Source organism: Arvicanthis niloticus, chromosome Y (assembly GCF_011762505.2).
Source record: "Arvicanthis niloticus isolate mArvNil1 chromosome Y, mArvNil1.pat.X, whole genome shotgun sequence".
Classification (NCBI taxonomy): Eukaryota; Metazoa; Chordata; class Mammalia; order Rodentia; family Muridae; genus Arvicanthis; species Arvicanthis niloticus.
The window spans coordinates 6,934,219-6,954,367 of record NC_133431.1 but is presented as its reverse complement, the minus strand read 5'-3'; the positions used below and the strand labels follow the sequence as shown (position 1 = coordinate 6,954,367).

The following is a 20,149-nucleotide window of genomic DNA, read 5'->3' as shown; positions in this document are numbered from 1 at the left end:
TCTAGAAAACCAAAAACAGAACAAATAAAGTTAAAAATATAAAACCACCAGGTTTGCAAAATAGCATAGCATTGAACAGGAAATGTGTGCACAGTATCTTATGTGATTTAGGGACAGAGTCCAAATGAGGAATGTATGGGAGCATAAGAAGAAAGCTGAAGGATCAGGTTCAACCACAACACTGGAGACACCCAGAACAAAATTTATCCTGTCTTTAAGAAATGCCGAGGTAAAGATGGAGCAGAGAATAAAAGAGTGGACAATGAAAACTCACTCAATTGGAGACAAAAATGGACAAGCTTGAATTTATGACATTATTAAGGATACGCTGTGATGCTCCCACACAGGAGCCTTGCATAATTGTCCATTGAGAGGCTCCACCCAGCAGCTGACTGAAGCAGAAGCAGAGATCTACATTCAAACATTGCATGCACCTTGGTAACTCTGATGGAAAAGTTGGGGAAAGGATTGAGGGCCCTGAACAGGATAGGAACTCCACAGGAAGACCAACAGACTCAACTAACCTTCATCCTTGGGGACATAAAGAAACTGAGACAAAAACAATAACACACAGAGACTGGACAAAGAATCCTGGCCCATAAATAACAGATGTACAGCTCAGTCTTCATGATGGTCCTCCAACTACTGTAGCAGGAGGTGTCCCTAAAGCTGCGGTCTATCATTGGAATCTGTTCCCTTGACTAGGCTGTCATGTCTGGCCTCAGCGTAGAGGAACCACGTAACCCAATAGAGATTAGATACACCATCATGGATACCCAGGGGCCCATACCCTCTCAAGGGACAAACAGGAGATGCAGGAGGGACTCTGTAAAGGCAGGTGACCTAGAGTAGGGACTCCACTAAGTTCAGAGCCATTTTACATATAATAACTTTAAACTGGAAATAATACAGATGCTGCTCAAACAAAATGTGATTATAGAAAATGTGGTTCATTTACAAAATGAAACATTATTTAGTTATCAAATACAAGGATATTATAAATTTTGCAGGCAAATGGATGCAACTAGAAATTATTATCTCAGTGATGTAACCCATATCTAAAAGCACATGATTGTATGTACTCACTTACAAGAAAATAATAATCATAAAATACAGGAAACCCACACTACAATTCAAAGACCCAAGGAAACTAAACAAGAAGGAAGGCCCAAATGAGCATGGTTGAATCTCACTCAGACGGGGGAGTAAAGCTATCATAGGAGGCATATGGAAGACAGAGAACTGCATGGGAGAGCAGATAAGAGAGGGAAATCAGGGAGAACCAGCAACAGGTGTGGTGAAAGACAAGAGAAGGCCAGAGGGGAAAAATGAATCAAAATCTGCAGCTGGCAGGGGGAGGAAGTACATTTAGGATGTGCCAGATACCATGGATTAGAGGGCACCTTGGAGTCTATATGGTCGATCTTATCTGAGATGAATAGCAGTTAGATATGGATGCTGAAGAGGCCACATCTGGAGTCAGCCAGGACCCCCAGTGGAGAGTTAGAGACATAAACCAATCCAAAAACCTTTCTACCCAACATTTGCTCCTGTCCACAAGAATACAATCTACAACACAGATTTCATCCAGCTGTAAAATAACCCTTTGACACCATGTTGTTCTAACTTGCTACTCTGCTGCTATGATTGAATCCTCTAAGCAAAAGCATCTCAGGTAATAAGTGGTTGTTGTACATGGTTCTGTCAGATCACAGTCCATCATTTTGGGAGCTTAGATTAGAAACTGAAGGCAAAAAGCATGGACAAACACTGTCTCCTGGCTTGCTCTCTTGCTTGGTCACTGTCTCATGCTCAGCCTGCTCTCTCATCCAGCCCAGGACCACTTGCTTAGGGATATTGCCAACCTCAGTGGAAGAGTCTTCCTAATCAACCATCAACACTGTCTCTCACAGACATAGCAACCAGCCATTCTGATGAGGGCACGCCCTCAATTTAGGCTCCTTCAGATGACTGTAGCTCTGAAATGCTGAGAACTGAAAACAACAATGACAGAGATACAATAATAAATGAGCAAGTTGTAAAAACCCAAAACCAAAGAGCTAACCATATCAATACAGAAGCTCCTGCCACCACACGAGGAACTGGGAGTTGTGGCTGAGCAAGGACAAGATAGGGAGGGAACCTGGCTCAGACAGGGAAGGATATACTGGAATGGGGAGCTTAGAGGCTGTGCTGACCTCGGGTGAGGCATCATTAACCCTGGGTTCCCAGGCCAGTGCTACCAAAGATGTGGCTAAAACAGCTGAAAGGTGGACAGAAAAGCAGATTATCTCACAGACCCAGAAATGATCACCACAAAGGACAGGATCTCTGACCCAAGGAAGATACACTAAATTTGTTAGAATCAATGAAGAATGACCTTCCATCTAATGACAGCTTCAAGTTCAAAACTACAGACTCAGAAATGAACTGGGCAGAGGGTAGTTCAGGAGGTGGGAAATGAGGTCATTGTCTTTCTACCTTATAAAACAAGGTAGGCAGAGCCTGATTTTGCCCTAGATGCTGTCTGGAAGAGCTCTCTGTCATGGACTAGTCAATGGGTCTAGGTGCTGTTGTTAAGAAAGATTTAACCCAAGGTGTGGGGCTAGTAACTAAATCCATTAGGGTGGAATCTGTCTTATTTCCTCAGTGAGAGAATGACAAACTTCCACACCCAAAACAGACAGCCACAAGGGGGCAGTAGAGGCTTCCCAGCAGATTACTCCACTTGGACAGAGGAGAAAATTAAGACAGGATGACAGCTGTGAGCCCTGTAGCAGGGTTCCAAGTCTGCTCTAACCTTCCCAGAAATTAAGACCAGAGAAACACCATCCACTATACCAGACTCTGGAACATCTTTGAAGCACTTGGGGGCTGCGACTCTCCAGCGTATCCACTGTAGCAGGGTTCCACATTCAATTTAGTCATCTCCCTCCACAATACTCAAGAAAAACCTGAAAACCAAGGCACACAGACTCATATCTGGCAGACAAGACACTGACATAAAAACAATGGTTCATCTTAACAACCAGCCTTTCAATCCTTTAATTGGGAGTCCTGAGGGTCTTGGGGTTCCAGTCAATTCCCTAAGATGTTATGTCCAAGTCACAGAGACCCCAACGACCAACAAGGAGCCTATTGCAACACAAACACATGGAGGTCTTTATTATGAGCTCTGTAATAAGGATTCTCACCACTCAGCCTCACGTGAGATCGAATCTGAGAGACCAAGTCTAGGGGTGCTGGGTATTTACTGCAGTTACAGCAAGATTGGGAAATTAACACACAGGCCAACAACTTAATATTTTAAAAGCTGCACAACAGGCATAATCTGCAGGAACCAACCAAGGGGATAAAATCAGCTGACACTCATGATGGGTAGGATAACTTTTTCTCTGTAAGGTGTGTTAGTTATTGATATGTAGCTTAACCCTGCAGTTGTACCTTGACTGGCTGTTGACAAGAGGGGGTTGCCATAGGATGTTTAGTCAAGTGGACTTTGTGAGCTCTCTAAAACAGAATTAATTGGGCTTTACAAACTCATCTTTGTGCCTGAGGTCCTTATTATTGAAAGATGCTCCTATTCAAGCACAAGCCATGCATGGCAGTCGAAAAGGTTCTTGATCCAAAGAGCTGCCTCACTATCTGTGACTGCACTGTCTGGAACTGTTTTCCTGAGCTGGTACCCCACAGCTCTGGAATCTCAAAATATTAGGGTTTCAAAGGTAACTTCAATATTACAGCTTCTTGTTCCAGTATCTGGGATCCACACAGGATCATCTGCACTCCTCAAAAGAAATTGGGTCACTTCTCCAGCTCTTCCATCTATTCCACTCTAGGTTCTGCTTTACTCCACATTACTGCTGCTGCTGTTCTCTCTGCTCATCCCATGGGACTGACATCTTCAATATGCTGGGTTCTTCCCCTGCGACTAGGATTCACTGTTTTCCTCTTGTACACTCCCTTCACTCGGCCAAGCCTTAGTTGCTCTGCATGAGATTCATTTATGCCTTTGAAACCAATACCACCTGGGTGATTCTCACACATGATCAACTCCAGGTGCACAACAAGGGACAACCTTGGCTATCTCTGGAACACAACTTCTTTGTCCTCTCAGAAAACACTCACCAGAAGATTTCACCCCAGTGATGCTGGTTTCTTCTTCATCACCACTAATTTTTTAACTACAGCCAACCAGCATCAATTGTCTCAGTCGTCCCTTCTATTCTTTCCTCCCAAAGCCACATGGACAAAGCTGCTGAGTTCCTCTGCTTGCTGGGGCCAGAACATGCCCCCTTCTATTACATTATTACCAGCTTTCCATTTTTCAACAACTTCACTGCCTAAGATCGGCTGTCCATGAACTTGCTCTGCAGATGATCCTTGAACTCAGATATCTGCATGGCTCTGTCTCCTTTACGCTGGGTAATGTGTGCATAATACTTTGCCTGGACCTAAGGTTTCTTTACCTAAAATGTGTTCTGTACCAGCATGACTTAAATCAGAGATGTGCTTGACGCTCATCTCCTGGGATTTAAGGCATGTACCACTGTGTCTGTACTTCAGTACTTTACTTTAGATCTTAAAATGAAAGCCCAGAATAGTAATCACAGTCTATCAATAGTCAGTTTTACACATACTGGTGACCCCTGTGTCCTCATGAAAATGGTCACCAGGTGACAATTGAAAGATATAAAAATTATAAAGGTTATGGAAAGTTTTTATAACTCCCTAGAGCTGAGCCAAGAATGTAGGTCAACCGGTTCACTAGCTCCAGGTTCCAGGAACCAGCTGACCACAAAGAAAGCAGAACTAAAACTACAGGTCAGCTGGGTTGTTCAGGGAACTGGCTGACCACAAAGTAGATGGTTGAGCAAGATTCAATTCCTGAGAAAAACATGTACAAGATGTTTCCCACATGACCGACTGAATGATGGGCTGGGACTGTCCACTATTTTTATGATATCCTTCCTTGGTTTCCCCCTAACACCCCTGGTTTGTGGTTTTTCCTTTGAATACCTTTCTTCCCCCCCTTGACTCAAGGTCGACACTCCTTGCTCTGAGTCTCCACCTCAGCTGGATGATTCCCGAAATAAAGCCTCTTGCTGTCTTGCCAGTTATTGGAGACTAGAGTGAGGGTCTCTCAACCTGGGGGTCTTTCAATAACAACGCCCAAGGTGATATAGATCTTTTTCCTAAAAGTCTGGGGGCGTGTCCATAGGTCTCTTAGCCATGGTACCTGGAAGCAGCTCTGGTCATGCTCCTGCCTCAGATTCACAGGCACCGCCACCCGCTCACGGGCAGCCCTGGGCCTCAGCTTCCACCCACTGGCCATGGTACTGGAAGCTCCGGTCATCTCCCCGGTCTATGGCGGGTGATAGGATTGCCTTGTGCGTTCTGTGACATCAGAAGGAGCCTGCCAATGCCACTGGGAACAAGGTGATCTTCCCAGACTGCGGTGGTGGCAGCGGCGATATGGTAGTGCAGTCACTCTGTCCCTAGGTGAAGTCAATCACATTTGGCAGGGATTTCCAAACATCATGCCTGTGCGCCGGACCAGAGGCTTCATGGGAAATGTAGTCTTCGGCCGGCCGCCATCTTGCTTTTCCTCGCGGCATCATGGGATATGTAGTTTGAAGACCAGCCGCCATCTTGAATTACGTTTACTGCACATAAGCAGTTAGTTTTCTGACCACAATCTTGGCACAAGTCCTTATGGGAAACGTAGTCTCAGGCTGCTATCTCTGTGTAGCCCTGGCAGTCCAGGAACTCACTCTCTAGACCAGGCTGACCTTGAACTCAGAAATCTGCCTGCCTTTGCCTCCCAAGTGGTGGGATTAAAGGAGTGTGCCAACAATTATTGATCATTATTGGCCATTGATTAGTATTGATTATTGATTAGCACTGGCTGCTGATTATTGATTATCATGATTACTGATCATTTTTGGTTATTGACTAGTATTGATAATTGGCCATTGATTAGTATTGATTATTGGTTAACACGATTATTGATCATTGTTCCATCACCTCCATCCCCTGCCTCTGCCTCCCAAGTGCTGGGATTAAAAGCATGTGCCACCACTGCCCAGCTATACCTGTCTTCTTAATGTATACTATAAAAGACAAAAGGGTTTGGACAAATGTGCTGCAGAGTCCGAGAAACAACCCAGGTTTCTACAGGAAAGCAACTGGTCCAAATGTTTTGGGCAGATTCAGAATCATCCATGACAGTGAAGTTTCTCAGAGGTCACCTCCTGATCTAACACATGAGGAGCATCACCAGGGACCTCACAGGTGGTCACATCTGGCTGATGCTTCCGATACAGCCCCAGAGAGGACCCAGCACCCCAGCCCCCACTGCTCAGCCGCCTGCCCCTACCATTGTCTGCAGTGATCCTATGCTCACCATGACTCGATTTCAGAACTTCCCTGAGGTCTCCACACAGCACCCACAGCAGAGCTCAGAGCAGCACACAGATGGCCATTCAAGCCTACCCAGGCACAGGGAACTTGCAGAATGGCTCCCGGAAGAACCCGACTCCTTGTCTCATTGGCAGGTCTGCCTGGGAGCCTTGATTGGCCAGTGAGTCTTACCATTCCTCAAGGTTAAAGTGTGCTTCTGGGCCAGGATCAGACATTTTCCAGAGCTCAGGAGGGGTTTGCACTCCATTAGGTTTTGTTTCTATCTTCAAAGAGGAATCTCACCCCACCCAGCCCTGGGGGAGAACCCAGCATTCCAGCTCTGGCTGTTCAGCTGCCTGCTTCTCCCCTCTGAGAACAATGATTCTGCAGTTACCAGGACCTGACTCCAGACCTTACCTGAGTTTCCTCACAGCACTTGCCTTCTTCTTCCTGTAATCAAGGTGAACAGCTTCCATAGCCCAGTACTCAGTGTGCAGTGGAGGTATCAATCTGACCCACAAGAGGAAGGATACCCTGGTTATTTCTTAGCATTCTGTCTAAACTCCACCCCAGTTACCTGGCAACAGCCAGGTGTGCTCCTCTCCATGGTTACTTGGCAAAAGCTGGGTAGGCCTGACTCCCTGTAAAGGTGGCTGCTTGCCCCTTCCTCTCTTTTGATCTCTTGACCTTTTGTTCTCTCTTTCTCTCGCCCTCTTAGGCTCTTCCCTTCTCCCTCTCTCTCCACATGCTCATGCCTGGCCTCTACTTCTGAAAGAGTTAAAAAAATTTAAACCTTCCACATATGGAGTCAAGAGTGCAGATCAGCTTGTTCTGCGTTCTGGGTCCTAGGAAACTAGCTATCCACAAGACAAAATAGATGATAGATTGAATAGAGTTCAGAGCTGGGAGTTCAAGATAGCTTGACCAAGTGCTATGGGTACCAGAAACTAAAAACTTACCATAAGATAGATTGAATAGGGTTTGAGCTGAGAGATCAAGTTAGCGTTCCTGTACACCCTGGATACCAGGAGAGTTTGAGTTGTGCACCCTGGATACCAGGAGAGTTTGAGTTGTGTACCCTGGATACCAGGAGAGTTTGAGTTGGGAGTTCTCAGTGTGCCCGAACATCCTGGATACCAGGAACTTGGCTGATTACGTATAGGCTCTTAGAGAATAGCCTGTGCCTTGCACCCTGTCACAAACTGAATAATGGGCTGGGACTTTCCACAGGTGCTCTCCAATAGCACTCCCTTACTCCTCCTGGGTTGTGGTTCCCCCTACCCTGAGTTGTGGTTTTGGGCTTTAAATTCTCTCTGTCTCCAAAGCCCCAGGGTCAGACCCCATTGGCCATGCGTGGGCTACAGGTCTTGACCTCAGTATACTGATTAAAATATGCCTCTTGCTGATTACATCGAGTTTGGTGTCTTGCAGTTATTGGGGTGGCCACGATTTCCCGAGGCTTGGGTGAGGTCCTCCATTTGTGGGGGCCTTACACTTCTCTACGCTCTGCCCCTCTCTGCTTTTCTCTGCCTCTCCTACCCTCTTAACACCCCTCCCCATGCCCTGAATAAACTATATTCTATACTATACTGTCTTGTGGCCTGTTGCTCCTGGGGAAGTGCTGTCTCAGCATGAGGCATGGTCCCTCCAGGGGAAGAAATATCTCAGCAGGAGGCATGAGCCTTCTGAGACATCCCCTATCCACACACCTACACACACACACACACCTACACACACACACCTACACACATATACACACACACAGAGAACACATTCCATCTCTCTTTAAAGAAAGGTAGCTATGGGGAGGTGGATACCTGGCTGTCACCAGATAACTGTAAGGTAGAGTTTTAGACACAATGCTGACACCATTAACATTGAAGAAAGATTTTAGGAAACAAGAGTCTAGTTTTGTGGCTTCATGCTGTGCTCAGGGAAACTGCAGCTTCCTTCCACAAGATGACAAGTATCAATCAACCCTAAGCAAAGCCAGAATCATAAGGAAAACACAGTTGAGCACTACTTGTTAGCCAGCACATCTTCATCAGTGGCAAAATGAAGAAAAACCAGAATTGGATTAGTACAGGTTCTCTTTTTTGTTTTTTTTGAGACAGTGTTTCTCTGTGTAGCCCTGGCTGTCCTGGAACTCACTGTGTAGACCAGGCTGGCCTTGAACTCAGAAATCCGCCTCCCTCTGCCTTCTGAGTGCTGGGATTAAAGGTGTGCGCCACCACCACCCGGTTTAGTACAGGTTCTCTAGATAAACATATCTCAAATCATACAGAGAATGAATCTTTCTATATAGAAAGGTCATTTAATAGAATGTGCTAATAAAGGCTGTCAGCCAAGGGAAAGTAGAAAAATCAAGGGCTGGTTGATTTCATGTTGCAAGATATTACACCTGATCTTCAGTGAATACCAGAATTCTGAAGAAATAAGTACTTACTAATACCAGTTTTAAATTACAAATAAACAAACAAATCACTTTGTTTTGTAAAAAAAAAAAAGTAGGGCCAATAAAAAAAAAATAAAACACCACCCTGTTCAATGTCCTTTATATATGTAGGTTGTCAAAAGAATCTAAAGCTCAGATTAAAGGTAGATCTGAAAATCTCAAAACATCAAGATTAATAAAGGGTTTCTCACTTCAACAGTTGTAATTAAGAGATATGCCCCACAGCAAGCAGGGTTTGAGTTAGGGTTAAGGTATTAGACAGTCATGGTTAGGATTAGGATAAGGGTTCTTAGAATTAGGTTTGGGGGTAAGGAAATTCAGAGGCGAGGGTTGGGATAAGGTTAGGCTCAGGGTTAAGGTTAAGGTGGCCACCATTATTCATTTTTTAAGTTTTTTTGTATTTTATTGTGTATTATATTTACATTTCAGATTTTATCCCCATACCCCACTTCCCCCCACGACACAGAAACCTCCTATCCCATTCCCCCTCCTCATGCTTCGATGAGGCTGTGCCCCCACCTACCTCCTGCCCTACCATTATTCTTGATGGTCCCTTTGAATCCATATTACACAAAGAAGAAATATCAGGCCTACAAGGCATTCATTTCATATCTTAATGGTTTGTTTTATTCTTATTCTGATAGCTTCTCTCTTACATAGAGAGAGGCTTCTCAAAAGAACCTAAAAGTTTTTCTAGGCATTTGCCTCCAAAACTAGAACACTAAAAAAAGAAGCAAAGACTGATATTCACAGAACCCCACAGATAATCAAAGGATAAGTTGCCAAGAGCCACACAGCCTGCTGCCAGCAAAGAACATTTATGCTACCCTATGCTGGATCTCACTGTCAGCTATTGCTGCAGTTAATTTTCCTCTGAGATAAAATGTCCTTCATTATTCTTCTGCTCTAGACATGTCTGGTTTACTTTCTGCTCAGCCTAAAAATGTGCTTACTAAAGATTTTTATGTGAAGTTTTCACTTGACAATGAAAATTCTGAAACAGAAATCCCAGACAAGCAATTGACACAAGTTCATGGCTTATTAAAATATGACTTTTTATTAATTAAATATAGAATATACACATGAGACGTGGTTTGTTATTTACATCATGTACTTAATAGCCAATGAATTGCAAGTAAATTAAACTTGTTAACTTGACCCTAGTTCATTTTTATCCTAATGAAAATAAACTTAAAAATTGATATGAAAGGACAAATGTATATTTAATTCTTAAATCTACACAGGTAGAATAAATATCAACAGATAATATGGGTCTGAATCTTTTCTTGGAATAGTTAACATGAGGATGTATAATTAAATTTTATTGTCTAATTTTAAAAATATGATACACATAAACATACAGTTCTGGGTACAGTGATATCTCTTTGAACCCTATCCTATTTCTAGTACACAACGTGGTCTCTATCCCTTAAGATTCTAAGTTACTTTTAAAGAGTTTACTACTCCGAGACCAGAAGATGTTATTAAGATTGGACATTGTCCTCATTCATATAAGCATATTATATCTATGTTTTAAATCATGATTTATACATATTTTAAATTTTATGCAGGCATAAACATGTTAATAATTAATAATTTAAAAGATATTTATATCCAGTAAAACTTATTTAAAAACAAATAAATAAACTCAGATTGGAAGATCCAGCACAGGGATCTTATCTTCTAAATTAAACCACAACTATTTCATACTTTCAGCTTTGTTGAATTAAAATAATCACAGCAGGGCTTTTTAAATGTTACTAAACCTCTATCAAAAAAATGACCTGGCTGGCCAGTATTTGTACTAGTTAGAAGGCAGAAAACTATTTAGGTGATGTAAATTTGTCTCCAGATGTACTGAGTAAAGTATTTTTAATGTGATTGATTGCAGGATGTCTACAGTCTCATAAGAAACACTTTGTCAATTTTCTGTATGTAAAACCAATCATTTCACTGTTATGTTAAGTAGAAAAAACAAAAAATTCTAATGAGGGAATAATTCTTCTAAGGGGAAAAAATTTTCAAGGCAGGGGCTGAGGGATGGGGCAAGAGAATAAGGAACAATGACTTTTTCTTGTCTTCATTACATATACATGATCGCATGTTACAAAGTTCATCACAACTTCACACCAAAAATTCAAATCATCAATACAATCCTAACATACTTTGTTGTTGTTGTTTTTGGTGGTGGTGGTGGTTGCTTGTTTATTTGTAAGTATATCATGGAAATATGCTTTCTTTGATCTGCATACCTTAGAGATTGATCAAGTATCTCTAAGTAAAATGGGAAATCTAGCTCACACAGGTATGGTTTTCCCCAGTGTTGTTTTTGTTCCATGTAACTAGGAGGATCCTCAGACACAACTCTGTAAGAGGAAAATGAATAACAGAAGCTTAATGAACACCCTAGTTCTGTTCCTGCCAGTCCTGTTTCTGTCTTACATAGGTTCAAGTCCCACCAACCTCAGGGCAAGCCTGACAATCATCCATAACTCTAATTTCAGCAGATCTGACCCCTTCATCTGGCTTTTGAATGCATTAGACATGCACAGGTTTCACAGACAGAAAGGCAGATAGGCAGGCAGGCAGGTAACAATCCCACCCTCAACCCACCCCTACCTCCTTCCCAACACACACACACACACACACACACACACACACACACACACAGAGAGAGAGAGAGAGAGAGAGAGAGAGAGAGAGAGAGAGAGAGAGAGAGAGAGAGAGAATAATAAAATCAGGCCAATTAGATCATTTAATTATCCAATTTTTTAAAAATAAAATGCACAATGAAAGATCAATATAATCAGTCATCCTGGAACTCTGTGTGCCAGGCAGACTTACTTAGTTAGACAGTGAAAATACATAAAAATGGATATCAACATAAATATCATTCATTGTCCTGGAACTCCTTGAATCTTTTTAGGTAGACCTGGTTTCAGATATCCATGGTTCCAGACTAAGCCAGTTTATGCAGTGACTTCACAGACAACCAGAAATACATAGAGAGAAATTTCACCACCATCTCAGTCTATGTAAATGATCTTTAACAACAGTCCACAAACACATGATAGTAAAATAAAATCCTAGAGCATATTTATGGTTCTAGTTTCATGTCCTAAGGAAGACACACGATCAGAGCTGAAACACAATCAGTCAAAAAGTCCTTAGTAAAACCCAACTGGCCTTCCTTACCAAAGTTCTACAGACAATAGGACTAAACAAATCATGTCTCTGTATATTAAAAGCCAAAATATTTTGTTGTTGTTTCATTTCTGGAAAGAGCTCCTCTTTGTTTAGCCTCAGCTTTTCTATATCTTGATCTGTAGACTAGGCTAGCCTCAAATGTACAGTGATCCACCTCTCTCTGCCACCACCACTACCTGGCCAAAGCTAGAATCATTAATAAAAATGATGAGAATCTCAGCCAGTCATAGTGGTGTACATCTTTAATCCCAGCATTTGAAAGGCAGAGGCGGGCTCTTACAGGTTCGAGGCCAACCTAGTCTACAAAGTGTGTTCAAGACAGCCAGGAAGTCTGCCCTGCCTGCCTCTGCCACCTCCAAAACCGGAGACAGGGAAAGACAGAGAGAGTCTTACAGGCAACATTTTCCTGAATTGAGAAAAACTTGAAGCAATTCATCAGGAGACAGGAGGACTGCTGTGCACTGAACTTTTGCTTTTTTCCAAGCATCATTTAAGGGTAAAATTGTTAATTGTTTTTCAAAACACTCAATTCTAATAAGAGGACAAATGTACATTGGAAACAATTTCTCCCTTTGGGGACCAAAGGAAATTCAAAACAATTTCAACAGCCTCCTGTAGTCTGTAGTAGTCTCAGTAGTCTGTGTAGTAGACTGTGGAAAGATTGGAGAAAATTATAGCAGTGGATCCTACAGAAACAAGGAGAGTCGGGGACCAGGATTGTTTATTACACTGTTTGTATTTTACTGAAGATATAAATACAGATACTAGGGAGTCTGACCCTGTCCTTGCTTGCTAAATGTAATGACAGTGGCCATGGATCAAGAGCACAAGAAATTCACAATCCTAATTCATACCAAATCAATTTCCTTTAATGAGAATAACCAAAACAGAAACCAAAACAAAACTCTAGAACTTGTTAATCAGAGACAATCTCTCAGTTTTAGTCCAACAAGCAGCTGAATACATCTATAGCTCTAATTTTTGCAGATATGATGCCTTTCTCTGATTTCTGAATGCATCAAGCACAGGCAGGGTTTGATATAGGTAGATATGACAAAACAAAAAACAAAAAACAACAACAACAACCCCCCAAAACCTGTCTTACCTTATAGATTGTTTGGGAATATATCTTTGGTGAAAGTATTCCATGGCCACTATGTGCTCCCTGCCTGGCATAGGCACAGATAGAACCAGATGCTACTGAACACCTTCCACATGACTAACTCAAGACATGCTTGAAGTATCTGTTGATAACATTGAACAAAAAAGACAGCAGCTCTCATTGTGATTGTTTAGACCCTCCCAAGACCAGATTTTTGCAGCCAGCACTCAGAAGGTAGAGTCAGGCTTGTCTCTGAATTCAAGGTGAGCCTGGTCTACAATGTCAGTTCAAGGACAACTACTTAAAAATCAGCAAAACAAACAAACAAGGGAAAACACACAAAAGGTCCCAAATTGAGGAATGAAATCTATAGGAGGTGTTCGGCCACCACTTCTGCAATTTCACCTTTATGCATTTTTAATGAGCAAATGTGGTTCTGAGCAGGATGGGAGTTTGTCAAATATTAGTAAAAATTAAAAAAAAAAAAAACAGTAACTTTGAATGAATCACAGCTGTGTGCTTACCAGTGACATAGCTCCACTTCTTCCACTTGCCTCCCTCTGGTCTTTTAGAGAAATCTCCAGAAATGGTATGGATGTACAGCCATAGTTATTTCTGGAGTCAGCCAGCATTACAGGGATTTTCCTTGGGGTAGTTAGTCAGTTAGTTTGGTTGGTTGGTTTGTTTCATTTCTTAAAAATAGATGTTGTAACCATGGAAGAATTTTTGTTTTGGCAGGTGGAGTCTGAGAAACTACAGGAAGATTAAAGTATAGAGGAAGAAGCTGGAGAGATATCATAGAAGTTCAAATCACTTGATGCTCTTCCAGAGGATCTGGATTTGAGTCCCAGTACACCCGCTGGGATAGACAAAGCTGTCTTCTGGACTCTGTACACACCTGACCACCTCATGATCCACTTACCCAATCAGCAGGAAAGACACTCAGATACCTAGGAAACTGTTGCAACAAAGATGTCAGAATCACATAGCCCAACAGAATTACCTGTAACCAGATGCCTCAGATATGGTCTCATTTATATAGAAAGAATTGACTCATGGGAAATGAGAAGCAAAGTTGTTCATCACAACCACAAAATGACTCTTCACAGCTGGGCATATTGATGAGGAAAACTGACTTCAATACTTAGGGTAAAAACATAGGTAGATCCTTGCTCCACACAGCAGGTTCATGACATTCATGTCTGGTAGAGTACACTGAGATGCTGCTTTCTTTTTTCTCTTTTAAAGAATTTTTTAAAGAGGAGTGTGGCACACATGAGACAGTCATCCGGTCACAACAGAAGGGAGAGCCACAGGTTGTCCCACCAGAGCTCCTCCCCAGAAGACAGATATGCAGAACAAGGATGTTCTTCCCCGGGACAGTGACCCCTCTGCTCACAGTCAGTCAGACTATGAGAATTCTAGAAGAGGATACTCTTATGATAACACCGTGGAATCACAACATAGGGACAGAGAGAAATGCAAGGAAAGAGACAGAGATACATATATCGGAAACGGTCCCAGAAATCCCCGTCTCCTGAAAGAAGTAGGCCAGACTGAGCAGTAACCCTGAGTTCTACTCAGGAAGAACTGGCACCGAAGAAGAAGAAGACGGATGAGCTGGATCTGCTGCTCACACACATGGGGGAGCATATATTCCTCTCTCAAAGCTCAGGACAATGCAGGAACAGATTACAGATAGAAACAGCTTAGCATACCAGAGGATGAGCTGGAAGGCTCTATATCTAGGTTGGGTATTGGGTTACACTCTGACTGTAAGGGCATCTTGTTATTGATCATTACTAAATATATAAGCCTTTGGAAAATCTAAGCATTAGAGTCTCATTTGTACTGAGCTCGTGTGGTTGGTGGGATGGTCTGGGCAATGCCCAGCCTTGAAAAGACAGCATGGAAGATTGGCAAAACAGTGTCCCATGCTGGTGTCTTGTGGGTGGCAGGGCTGGTGTCTCTAGCTGGCTGTTTCTAGCTGAGGCATGCATGTGTCCTCTGGCCACGTGGCTGAGCTGGGCAGAGCTGCTGCAGCTTAGACAGTTGGCTTCATCGGCAGCGGTTTATAAAAAAAATATTTACTACAGCAAAATGGTAAAGATTTCTGACTTGATTTCTGGAGAAATCAATCAATGAACTCATCAACAAGGGCAACATCTCCAACATCAGTATTATTATCCAAGAGCTCCTTCAAGAGAACATCATCAGAGGGAGAGGACTGCTGTCCAGATCTGTTCTGCAAGCACAGAGTGCTTCTCCAATCTTCACTCATGTTTATGCGGCTTTGGTGGGAATCATCAACTCAGAATTCCCACAGACTGGAGAGTTAGTCCTCAAGAGACTGATTCTGAATTTTTGGAAAGGATATCGAAGGAACAATAAGCAACTTTGCATGACTGCTTCCAAACATGTGGCACATTTTATTAACCAAAATAACTTCCTCAAGGAGTGTGGTCTCAAATTAACCCAAGTGCCACCAAGGGGAATCAACACCATCTTTGACCACCTGAGAACCACTCTACACAAGTCTGAGATGGACAAAAGAGTCCAGTACATGATTGAAGTTGTGGATAGTATGGCTGGAAACACAGAAAGTTCCTCCAGGTGGGAAGTTAGGCCTGGTGGCTGTGGCTCATTAAAGGCCTTCTCCACGGTTGCTCGCGGTGGCCCCAATGACACGAGAAAGTCCATGAGTTTCATAGGCTTTAATGGCATGACGGATGATGGTTGAGTCTGGATGTGCACACCCCCCCCCATAAAAGCCAGGGGGAGCTGGCTTAAATAGGAAAGGGAATAGAGGAGAAACTGGGGAGGAATAACTTGAGCTGCACACTCTGGCCTTTAGGTAACTCATGAATATGAAAATCTCGAGGTGGAGGCCTGTTAGCCACACCCTCTACCTGTAGCCTTAGATGGTGATGCAAAACCTCTCTGGGAGGAATTACTGAGCCAAACTTGTCTGCAAGGCACAGGTTAATGGGGATGTGGGCAGCATGAAGAAGTCTGGAGTACGAGGGTGCGGGGAAATACATGTCATCTCTCACAGGCCATGTCCCTCACAGGCCATGTCTCTCACAGGCCATGTCTCTCACAGATTATGTCTCTCACAGGCCATGTCCATCACAGGCCGTGTCCCTCACAGTCTCACAGACCATGTCTCTCACAGATCATGTCCCTAACAGGCCATGTCCCTCACAGGCCATGTCCCTCACAAGCCATGTCTATCACATGCCATGTTCCTCAAAAACCATGTCCCTCAAAGATCATATCTCTCACATACCATGTCCCTCACTGGTCATGGCCCTCAGAGTCTCACAGACCATGTCCCTAACAGACCATGTCCCTCACAGGCCATGTCCCTCACAGGTCATGTCCCTCACAGGCCATGTTCCTCACAGGCCATGTCCATCACAGGCAGTGTCCCTCACAGTCTCACAGGCCATGTCCCTCACAGATCATGTCTCTCACATACCATGTCCCTCACAGGCCATGCCCCTAACAGACCATGTCCCTCACAGGCATTGTCCATCACAGACCATGTCCCTCACAGGCCATGTCCATCACAGGCCATGTCCCTCACAGGCCATGGCCCTCAGAGTCTCACAGACCATGTCTCACACAGATCATGTCCCTCACAGGCCATGTTTTTCAAAGGCCATGTTTCTCACAGACCATGTCCTTCACAGACAATGTCCCTCACAGATCACGTCCTTCACAGGCCATTGCCCTCACAGTCTCACAGACCATGTCCCTCCCAGATCATGTCCCTCCCAGGCAATGTCCCTCACAGACCATGTCCCTCACATGCCATGTCACTCACAAGCCATGTCCTTCTCAAGCCATGTCCCTCACAGGCCATATTTCTCAGGCCATGTCCCTCACAGGCCATGTCTCTCAGGCTATGTCCCTGAAAGAACATGTCCCTCACAGGACATGTCCTTCACAGGCCATGTTTCTCACAGGCAATGGCCCTCACAGGCCATGTCTCTCACGGGCAATGGCCCTTACAGGCCGTGTCTCTTACAGGCCATGTCCCTCACAGGCCGTGTCCCTCACAATCCATGTCTCTCACAGACAATGTCTCTCACAGGCTATGTCCCTCACAGGCCATATTTCTCAGGCCATGTCCCTCACAGGCCATGTCTCTCAGGCCATGTCCCTCACATTCTCACAGGCCATGTTTCTCAGATTCTATGTCCTTCACAGGCCATGTCTCTCACAGGCCATGTCCCTCACAGGCCATGTCCCTCACAGGCCGTGTCCCTCACAGGCCATGTCCCTCACAGGCCGTGTGCATCACAGGCCATGTCCCTCATAGGCCATGGCCCTCACAGGCCATGTCTCTCATGGGCCATGTCCCTCACAGGCCATGTCCCTCACAGGCCTTGTCCCTCACAGGCCATGCCTCTAACAGGACATGTCCCTCACAGTCCATGTCTCTCACAGACCATGTCCCTCACAGGCCATGTCCCTCACAGGACATGTCCCTCACAGTCCATGTCTCTCACAGACCATGTCCCTCACAGGCCATGTCCCTCACAGTCCATGTCTCTCACAGACCATGTCCCTTACAGTCCATGTCTCTCACAGACCATGTCCCTCACAGGCCATGTCCCTCACAGGCCATGTCTCTCACAGGCCATGTTCCTCACAGGCCATGTCCCTCACAGACCATGTCTCTCACAGACCATGTCTCTCACAGGCCATGTCCCTCACAGGCCATGTTTCTCAGGCCATGTCTCTCACAGGTCTATTCTCTCAGGCCATGTCCCTCACAGACAATTTCCCTCACAGGCCATGTCCCTCACAGGCTATGATTCTCACAGACCATGTCCCTCACAGTCTCACAAGCCATGTACCTCACAGACCAGGTCCCTCACAGGCCATGTCTCTCACAGGCCATGTCCCTCATAGCCAATGTCCCCCACAGTCCATGTTCCTCATAGGCCATGTCTCTCACAGATCATGTCTCTCACAGGCCATGTCTCTCACAAGCCATGTCTCTCACAGGCCATGTCCCTCACAGGCAATATTGCTCACAGGCCATGTCACTCACAGTCTCACAAGCCATATCCCTCACAGGCCATATCCCTCACAGACCATGTCCTTCACAGGCCATGTCTCTCACAGGCCATGTCCTTTACACATGTTGGGATTCAGGCTATCTCACACCCAGTGCTGTACTGGTGAAACCAAACCATCTCTTGACAGTCCTACATGAAGTCATGTTTCTCTACGGAAGGTTGGATTCAAGGACCACCCCATGATTCAGGGAGGACTTGATTTAGTTGAAGAGGACGATCAGTTTACACATATGCTCCCCCTGGAGGATGACTACAATCCAGAAGATGCCCTTAACATTTTCAAGATGGATCCCCATTTTCTGGAGAATGAAGAGAAGTACAAGGCTATTAAAAAGAAAATCCTAGATCAGGCAGACAGTGATTCTATCACAGACTAAAAAGCTGAAGTAGTGAAGGTGAGGAGGTGGAGGAAGAGGAGGGAGAGGAGAAGAAGGGAGGAGGAGGACGGGTGAGGAGGAGGTGGAGGAGGGTGGGGAGGAGAAGGAGGAAAGGGAATCACAGCCTAGTCTCGTTCCGCCATACAATCTATCTTGCCATTCAGTCAAGTTTAGTCTTTGAAGAATGTGCACACAAGTTGCTGAAGATGGAGTTGGCTGCAACATGACACAAATACCCCAACACCAGCATCACCACCAGCAGCAGCAACAACAACAAAATACAAGAAGTTAACAATCACTGTTCATTGACACTCTCAGTATCAATGACCACAGTTCACCAATAAAAAGAAAAAGGCTAACAGAATATATGCTAATAAAAATCTAACTTCAATTGCATAGAAGAAATATAGCTCAACAGCAAGAATAAGCATTAATTCAAGGTAAATGGATGTAAAAATATATTCCAAGCAGATGGACCAAAGTAGCAAGCTGGTGTAGTCATTACAAAATATAGCAAAATAAATTTTAAACAAAATTAATCAAAAGAATTGGAGAAAAACACTACAAATTCCTCAAAGAAAAAAATAATCACCAAAGATGCCATTTCAAGGTTTTTTGTTTGTTTGTTTTGTTTTTGTTTTTGTTTTGTTTTGGTTTTGGTTTTCCAAGACAGGGTTTCTCTGTGTAGCCCTGGCTGTCCTGTAACTCACTCTGTAGACCAGGCTGGGTTCAAACTCAGAAATCCCCCTGCCTCTGCCTCCCAAGTGCTGGGATTAAAGGCGTACGCCACCACCGCCCTGCGCCATTTCAAGTTTTAATATCTATTCCTTAAACACAGGGTCACCAACCTTCGTTAAAGAAAGTGTTTTAAACCTAAAATCACATAACACTCATACACTTATATTACAAGATTTAAATACCCCATTCTCACCAGTGGACAAATTCTCCAGACACCTCCCTCCCCCCCAACCCCCGAAAAGAGAAATATTCCAGCTAACTGACAACCTGAACATGAGTCCAGCTGATACTTAGAGAACATTCTACTGAAATATAGGAGAATATGCCTTCTGCTCAGCACCTCATGAAACTTACTTATAAACAGAACACATATCCAGACACACTGCGAACCTCAATACATACAAGAAAATTGAAATAACACCATGAATTCTATCAGACCACCATGGATTACAGCTGGATATCAACAAAACCAGAAAGAACACAAAGCTTACAAACTCATGGAAGCTGAACACACACTATGAATGAAAAATAGCTTAAGACAAACATAGAGGAAGACATTAGAGACTTTCTAGAATTCAATACAAATGAATATGAAACATGCACAATTTTACAGAATACAAAAAACACGAAACTGTTTCTAAGATGAAGGTTCATAGCACAAAACCCCTACATGAAAAATTTGGGGAGCTCTCATACTGGCAATTCAACAGCATGATTTAAATTCTAGAACAGAAACAAGTGAGCATTGAGAAAAAAAAAGATTAGACATCAGTGA

General features: G+C 43.7%; 1 pseudogene; it reads left to right on the top strand.

Moving 5' to 3' along the window:
* LOC143437277 (pre-mRNA-splicing factor CWC22 homolog) overlaps positions 1-18,863 on the top strand; it is a 119,767-nt pseudogene extending 100,904 nt beyond the window's left edge.
* Positions 18,864-20,149: the final 1,286 nt, after the last annotated feature.